This window comes from Rhinolophus hipposideros (genome assembly GCF_964194185.1).
Source record: "Rhinolophus hipposideros genome assembly, chromosome: 26".
In the NCBI taxonomy this organism is placed as follows: Eukaryota; Metazoa; Chordata; class Mammalia; order Chiroptera; family Rhinolophidae; genus Rhinolophus; species Rhinolophus hipposideros.
This window is the reverse complement of record NC_138072.1, coordinates 16,923,978-16,933,020: the sequence shown is the minus strand read 5'-3', so window position 1 is coordinate 16,933,020 and position 9,043 is coordinate 16,923,978.

Sequence of the window (9,043 nt, the reverse complement as noted above, 5' to 3'; positions counted from 1 at the left end):
ATATACTTAATAATGCAGTGTGTATAATTTAAAATTCACCATACATTTTATTTCTTTTATTTTTTTGAAATGGAAATTGCATGAAATAGAATTAATCAGAATTCCTGCAGCAATACCTATATTATATGTGTGAAGTGATTTTTTTATGCATCCCAATTATCAATAATAAAGACAAATTGATCAACCATGCTAGAAACTAAAAAAACTAAATTATCTTTTTATCCTCTCTATTAAAAAGCTATTTTAAAAAATCACTGTCATATTCATAACACTAATCTCATGGCTTGCTGTGACATGAAATGAGGTTAGGTGTATAAAGCACCTGGGTACGAAACCTGTCATACAGCAGGATCCCAGCAAAGGGCATCTAGTAAGGAAAAAGCAAACAAAAATATTGTCATATTCAGAGATAATCAAGGAGTATACAGCCAAGAAATTTTGGAAAAAACGATCCATGGTATGTTGGGTAGTTAATAAAATGTTATATTTCTTGATTTTGTAATGCTTGTACTATTTGCAGCCTTCTTAAAATGCGTAATCTGTTGTGATTTCTTTTCTTGGTCTAAATAAATACTCCACATACCATTAAAAATAATAATAATAATAAATAAAATAACAGTATGAATGAAGGGGTTTAGAAGATAAGGACAGTGTTGTGTGTGTTGGTATCCCTCACACCTTGTGGAGAGAGTTCCACAAAGCCTGCTTGAACAAATACATGAATGAATGAGGCATTGTGAATCCTTAACTTCGGGAGTCTTTTCTTATCGCTATTCTTTCCCAGCACACCCCAGTTAAATCACATCAAAAAGGCATTCTCTAAGCCTGAAACCCTGTCTGACTTGCCATAATTTGTCTTGATGAGAACTGGAAGCTATGGTCTTGCCGCTCTGGTAACAGTTAGAAAACAATAGGAACCAAGTAAATTGCCTTTCAGTTTCACTGTAATTGCTGCTATTGTTTTCCCCTTACCTAAATCTCTTTCCTGAGAAGCAAATTAGTCTTTAGATAAATTTTGCACGTTAGGCCCTTTGGTCAAGTCTTTTAGCCAAACCAATCCATAAGCCACTCTTTGAATATAAAATGCTCTGACCACCGTCAGCTTTGATACTTGTGGTTGTTTTGCTCATAATAGTAATGGGCTTGTATTAACCACATGTTGGTTCTCATCTAGTTTCCAGTGCAGTCAATGGCACTCCTTTGTGGGGGCGGCTTGGCCCTGCAGCCACTGCCCAGATAATGGCCCCTCTTGATATTTTGGCTTTGGCCTTTTTAGGACCCACTCCTGAAGGAGCAAATGGTCTTTGGCTAGACTCCTAAACATAACTTCTTGCCTGCTGCCGCAACGTCTAACTGCAAAGTTGGTGAAATGTTCTCCTAAATAAATGTGAATTTAACAAAAAATGTGCTGTGGTTTATGCATGGTTAATCTCATGCCGTGGTTTGAAACAGTCAGGATTCTGAGTTTGTTGAGTTTACAGATGAGTTTGAATACACCCGAGTACTGGGTTCTTTCACTTCTCTGAGTGCAGTCTCTGTTGCAGGCTTTGGTTTTCTCCTCTAGGCCTGGTATCAGGCAACAAAATCTGTGTACGTGCATGGTCATAGTTTCATCTGTGTACAGGCTGCCCCCTTGGGGTTCAAACATTCGTATTTGCTGATTTTTCCTGCCATGTACATTTAAGTGCAAAGGGTTTCATGTAGATATAGAAAGGCCCAGATGTTTGAGGGGGTGTAATTTTTCAACAACGAGCTTAGTAAGTATGAAAAGGTACTTTTATTTGAACTATTTATAAACTATCGAAGGGGGAAAAAGTACACTCCATTCTTGTTATTCGGACAAGGCAAACTAAATGAGAAGATTCTGTTCATTCAAGTTTGACTGATCTATATCAAAAGACTTGGAATAGATAGAAACCGGTATTTCAAAAAGAAAGCAGGCTAAATAAAAAAAAAAAACACCACACAACATTAATCCCAAGCAGTCCTTTCTTCCTGTCTGTCCGCAATTTATTAAAGCGATGGCGATAATAAAAGGAACCTGAAAAATGACAATGGAAATTATTCCATTTTTTAGTTATTTAATAGTCTCATAATTGCAATCTATTGTTTTGACTTTGGCCTCCTGTTTGAACATGTCTTTGGTTATAGACCAGATTACTGTTAACTGGATATAATCTGCTTTCTGGATTATCTGAACAAAAAATGATTAATTGTATTTCATCATGCTCTAGCCTCTTATTTACTAAGAAATGTACTAATTCCTTTAATGACATTCAATGAGTATGCAGACTGTTAGTTATGGTTTTCTGACTATTAATAGTCCACCTGCACTTACTCAGTCTTTCTTTGTTTCTAGTGCTCATATATTCACAAGAACTCGGTCTAAATGGTTAGGCGTTAGATAGATAAGTTATAAGTGTTTAATACAATGGCACATTATAAAAATGCCTAGCGTATACCCTGCCTCTTATAGGTGGGGACAGAGACTGCAGTGAGGTTAACATTTTATTCATGATCTCTCTATTACCTATGAGTGACCAAGAGCTGTGACAACTGCATTCAAAGCCCGAATTAATGCTGAGTTTTCATTCAACTGCAGAGGTGACATGGGTCAGGGTTTCTCAATCTTTGACAAATAATGAATTCAATGTGGAGGCTTTTAAGACACACATCCCAGAGCCCGCTCTGTCCAGACTCTCCCCTCAGGGATTTGGATTCAGTAAGTCTGAGGTAGGACCCTGGCCATGGTATTTTGGGGAAAGCCCCCAGATGATACTCATGAGCACTAAAGGGTGTGGCCAGACTTCCAAGCCTGAATACCTAGAGAGAGATTAGCCCAGTTCTGGCTCCACACCAAAAAAGCACTGGAAGACTGAAGAATTCCTGATGGTTTTCCTAAACCTCAGAGCCATGGGTGGAAAAATCTCTTTCTGTAAGCCACAAAAACACTGTCAGATGCTTGGTGATTTCCTCATGGCAGACAGGAGGGGAGTAATCATTCAGATTGGCAACCTTATCTGCTACTTCACTAGGGATGATGGAGTCCCATTTGTCCAGCTGTGCCTCCTGCTGGGATTGTAGGACCAGGCACCATTGAAAGTCCTCTCATTTCTCACCCTCTTTTCCTCCAGTCTTCTGGGCTCCTGGTCATTTACATACATTCATTCAGTAATATCTGAGAGCCTACTATGTGCCAGACTTATTGCATGTGTAACAAATAATCCTAACATGTGGCCCAAGTAATCCTAAATCCCAAAATCCCAAATTTGAGCTTCCTTGAAACATACAGAAGTCAGTTGAAAGTCTCACTTTTATCTTAAAATTCTTCCTGGTTTTGCAAAAGCATTTTTTGTATGCTTTTCTCTGTTATTCTATACGAACATCAATACTTCGGATTTCTTTTGCTGATAGAAAAATTTAAAATTCACTCCTATATTTCCAGTGAATGAATAATCCAAAACATTAAAACTTACTTTATATTTCACTTGGGAAATACACAAATACTCTAACATTTACCTGCTGCCTATCATAGTCCTCAAACCTCTGGAAGAGAGCTGAACTTCAAAATCAAACCACGAAAGGAAATAATAGTTAACGATAACATCTTTCTGGATGGATCTGAAAATGGAAGCTACAAACTTTATTAAAATGAAAGAGTCTCAATGTAAAATGTGATAAACAATAATTGGTCCTATGATGCAGGCTACAAATTAGTAATTCAGTTGAAATGGAATATTAGACTTCATTCCTCTTGAATCTATTTTTCTTTATCCCATTCATGTTACCTCAAATGGATTGTTCTTAATAATTGTCCATAATTTGAAGGAAGCATTAAGTCAATAAAATCATTATGATTGATTTTTGGAGGGAAAATAGAGTTTTATCTGTCTATCTGTCTATTTACCTATCTACCTATCCATCCACCCACCCACCAGTTTATCTATATCTATGTCCTTCAAACTTGCTCTCTCTCAGGCTGTATTCGAAAGGTTTAACTCTATTTAAAATACCCTAAATGATCTGATTTTGCATGAGTATCAGGTAGCACATAATCACAAAGTCTATAAAATACACAACAGTAGTATAAGAAGAAATGGAAAAGCTCTATCTGCCTTAATGATCCATTGTAATCTCCAGCAATATATTCCCAGACCACCACTTAAGTGCATTTTTAACTGTTGTGTTTTTTTTGAGCAATATAAAGCCTTATGGAAACATCCTTAATGTCCTCCATAGAAGTTGGAGAATTACCTCTCATCATGGGAAAAGCACATAAACAAGGAGAAAGAACAGTATAATAGTAGGAATCAAAAGAGCAGTAGTTGGCCAAAGAATGAAATCTTGCCATTTGTGACAACATGTATGGACCTTAAAGACATAATGCTAAGTGAAATAAGACAGAAAAAGATGAATATTATATGATCTCATTTATATGTGGGATCTAAAAGCAAGCAAACATGGAGGAGATCCAAGATGGCGGAGTAAATAAACACTGTGCCTGCTTCCTTCTGTGAACACATTAAAATTACAAGTAAATTATAGAACAATCAACCTAGAGAATCATCTGAAGTCTAGCTGAAGAGTTTTCTATAATAAAGAAACAAAAAAGAAACCACGTCGAGACTGGTAGGAAGAGTGGAGATGCGAAATGGGCTGGCCCCAAACCTCTGTGTGGCGGCTAAAACCGAGGAATATCTCAGCCAACGAGGTGCCCCCCCCAGGAGGAGCGAGGGACCTCAGTTGTAAACCAGTCTCCTCAGCCCAGAGTACCAGTACCAGGAAGAGGGGCCCTGACAACATCTGGATGTGAAAAACAGTGGGGTTTCCACCATCCAGGTGGAACAGAAGGCTGCAGGAAAACCCAGACATTCTCTTAAACTGCCCACGCACAGACTCTTTCACTCTCAAGCACTCACCTTGGGCTCCAGCGGAGGGACAGTAACTCAGAGGAATGTTGGAGGCATACAGGGAGCAGACAGAGGTGTGTGGCTGCATAGCGAGGACTGGAAGACAGTTGGCATTTTCCCTGTGTGGGGCCCTTTTCCCGTGCAGCAGGCACTCAGGTGCCATCTTTCCTGTGTTGAGCCCGCCCCCCAGAGGCCAAATCTGAATCTGATTGGTCTGGTGAGCTCCACTTGCTCCATCCTGCTGACTCATTGGGAACCCACCCCATCCAACTCCCCTGTTAACACGATATGTTCTGTTGCACATGATTAAGGAGTAATTCTGACTTTCAAGGCATATTATTTAAGAAATACATTTTGTAAGGCTATAGCTGCCATCAACTATATGTGATTCTCCTGCTAGATCTGGGCAAAGTAAATTGGAAACCTTCTGTAAAGGATTTACCATTCTATATGCCAATAAGAACATTTGAGATCCATAAGAAAAGGTCAAAATATCAACATTGTTGATTCCAACCCTCCTGGACAACATTGAGGGGTTCAAGTCTTCAATGGAAGAAGTAACTGCAGATGTGGTGGAAATTATAGAGAACTAGAGTCAGAAGTGGAGCATAAAGCTGTGATTAAATTGCTGCAATCTCATGACAAAACTTTAACAAATGAGGAGTTGCCGCTTATGGATGAGCAAAGAAAGTGATTTCTTGAGATAGAATCTACTCCTTGTGGACATGCTATGAAGATTGTTGCAATGACAACAAAGGATTTTGTGACTCGCTTTATTTTGATACTCGCTTCAGTATGGTGGTCTGGAACTGAGATCGCAGTATCTCTGAGGTGTGCCTGTATCCCTACTTTCCCCTGTACTTTAGGGAAAAGGAATATATAAATCATCAGTTAGAATTTGGTTCAGCTGTTTGTGAAGAAATTCTAAATAACCAGACCTTAAATAAGATAGATATAAATTCTCTCTTACAGAAACAAAGTCGAGAAATAGGAAGTCCTGGGCTGGTATGGTTACTTTAGGAGGTCACTAAATTTAGAAGCTTCTTCTAGCTCACCGCTCCAGCCTCCCTATAGTGTAGCTCTCATTCTTCTGGTGCACTATGTCATTCCAAGCTCCAGCCATCACATCCGTATTCCAGATAGTAGAAAGGGACCAAGAAGAAAGGGGTCAAAAGTCATACCAACATTCAAGGGGACTTTCTGTAATCTGTGACAAAACACTTTACTTATATTTCATTGTCCAAAACTTATTATACGGATATACCTAGCTGCAAAGAAAGCTAGGTATTTTGGGTAGCCATGTACTTAGTAAAAATGGATAGTTTTATTACTAAAGAAAGGTAGAACAACTGTAGGGGTAGAGTTCCAGAAGCCTTTACTTCATTTGATATGTACACACTTCTTACTGTGAAGGAAAAATTGATTTAGACAAAATACAATTTTAGATATACATCTGTGTATATATACACAAATTTTTGTTTATATTCAAAAATATGTAATGCATACAGCGTACCATTTCCAGCACAGTCTCATCCCATCAGAATTCTTCTGGAGTCAGTGAGTTAAATATTCTCCAGTGTTTTGGGCATAAACATAATTGCATCAGAAAACAAAGGAAGAACAGGGAGACTTTACATTTTGTATATTAGGACGCATAGAAATAAGTAATTACATGCACATATGAGTATAAATAAAAGACTGCAATTGTTTCCATTTAAGCAGGGCTAGTATTGTGGTTGTGGTATTGATTTATGGAGAGTCTGTTTATTTATTCTGAGTCTGTTTATGTCTGTGCATGTGTTTGCGTGAATGGCAAGAACTTAACTGTACTCCTTTTCCATGCCCGCTACTTGTATTGAACCATGGAGAAATTCTGGTAGAACAAATAAACATAAAATAGATAATTCTTTAAATTAGATATGTGGTAGACACCTTTCTTTACTATGTTTCCTTTCTGTGTACTCTATTTGACAGGCATATAATTCCTACACCAGATTTCAACTGTGGGGGTTCAGAATGAGCCACCCCAAGATGTGCTCAGTGGTAGACAGATTACTTTGAACTGAAGGCAATTTTACCTTCAGGCCCAAGAGAAACTTCTGCCCCTCCTTTAACTACCTAGAAGAATTTGAATTAGGGGCCTTTCCCATAATAAGAGATTATCAGAGATAACCACTTTTGACCTACTTATAAGGCAGGGCAAACTACTATTTACTAAAGATCTGTTTTTCTTATCATCCTGCAATGACCCTTTGAGGCCCCCAAGGAGTACTACCTGAAACCCTCTCTCAGGAGGTCTTATATACCACAATCCCCCTTTCTATCTCTGAACCTCTTGTGGATGTGGGGTCTCTGACTCTCTAATGTATACAGGGTTCCCATACATAGGTATGTATTAAATTTAGTTATTATCTCTTGCTAATCAGTCTCATGTCTATTTGATTATTAGAACAAGCAGAAGAACCTTGAGGATAGAAGAAAGTTTGTTCCTCCCCAACATACCCTACTTCTTATTGACATCAGTAACACGCTCCCTCCATGCAATACTGAGGAATTGGTATTAAAAATGTACCTATCTTTCTCCCTCATTCTCCACCCACATCCGTCCCAGAACTGTATTTGCCCATATTACCCCTAAGGAAACAGAAGATAAAATGTTTCATATCAAAGATTGGGGCCTTCGAGTGCCTTTGGGCATCAGAAAGTGACTCCTGGGAAACTAGGGCTAATTCACTACCTGCCAGGCACCGTCTAAATGCTTTACAAAGGACTATCTTTTTAATTCTGCACTAGCCCTATGGTAAAGATACGTGCTATTATTGTCTTCCCTGTGTTTATAGAGCTGGAAACTGAGGCTCAGGCATGTTAAATTAACTCGATTACAATTACACAGCTGAGGGCCAACGGTGGGCTTCTCAACCTCTTGCTTTGTACTCACCTGTGGTGTTGCCTCCACATGGCCCCTCACTAAACCCACGATCCCACAGTGCTTGTATGTCAACGAAACACATTTGTGGCCCACTGCCTTATGTGGGAGGATCTCACCAGGGGAAAGCCCACGGTCTAATTAGGAAAATAACATAATAATATTAAATGCCTTGAATAACAGTGCCCTATCCATCAGAACACAGCCATCTGAAGGGTGAAGCAGCCGCATGACTGCAGAAGAAGGACATCTCAGTTCTTTTCTCACCCATCTGATTGCCTTCCTGCGACAGAAGCGCTCGTCTGCGGCAAAGGTTCTGTGGAAATTTTTCTTCAGGCAAATCTTGTCTTGCCATGAATTAACCACCAACCATTTTCAAAGGCGCCCACTTATTTACTCCCCCCTCCCCCCAATCATTTATTTGTAATCACGTTCACATATCCTGGGCACTGCAAACTGGTTGAGAACAAGGAAGAAGGAAACTGATAAAGATATTGTTAATGGATCTCTTTGTGCATAAAAGGAATCCGCATCTTCCCTCCCACATGCTGTCCTGAATTCCCCTTTTCCTCCTCAAACTTTTACTTTTTCTCGGAATGTCTGTGTGTGCCATATGACAGCGATTTTCTGTGGTAATTGCTTTATTCTTCAATAAGAACCTTTCCAGTAGCAAACTCCTACTATACCTACGTGTAAATTAGGGCTGTTCCAAGCAAAAATCAAACATTTATATATAAATCTTCATGGTTTCGCCTTTCCCTTGAATGTGAGTAGACTTTTGACTGGTGAAAAAAAAAATCCTCTCCTTTAAAAAACATGATTCTCTTTTGCTTCTATCATTTCATGCATTTGGGTTTACAATACAGGATTTCAGAGAGGACAGGCTATTAATTCATTTCAAAATAGTCAGCTTAGCAAGAGAGGGAATCTCATTCTGTTGTGTACAAAAATCAGGTGGAATTCTGTATAAATACAATTATAAAATTCAAGTGCTCTCCGGCTGATTAAGAATGCTCATGAGCAGGCCAGAGACAGGGTGGAGGGTGACAGGGCCCTGCATGAGGAAAAGCAACACACCTTATCTGAGGGGCTCCCAAAGAAATGATCGCAGGAGCAGGAGCTTTATTTTGCTCACTTGCAACAGCAACAACAAAATGATGCCACAGACGAAAACTGTCATGTCCCACCCATGCCATCTGTCCTGTGC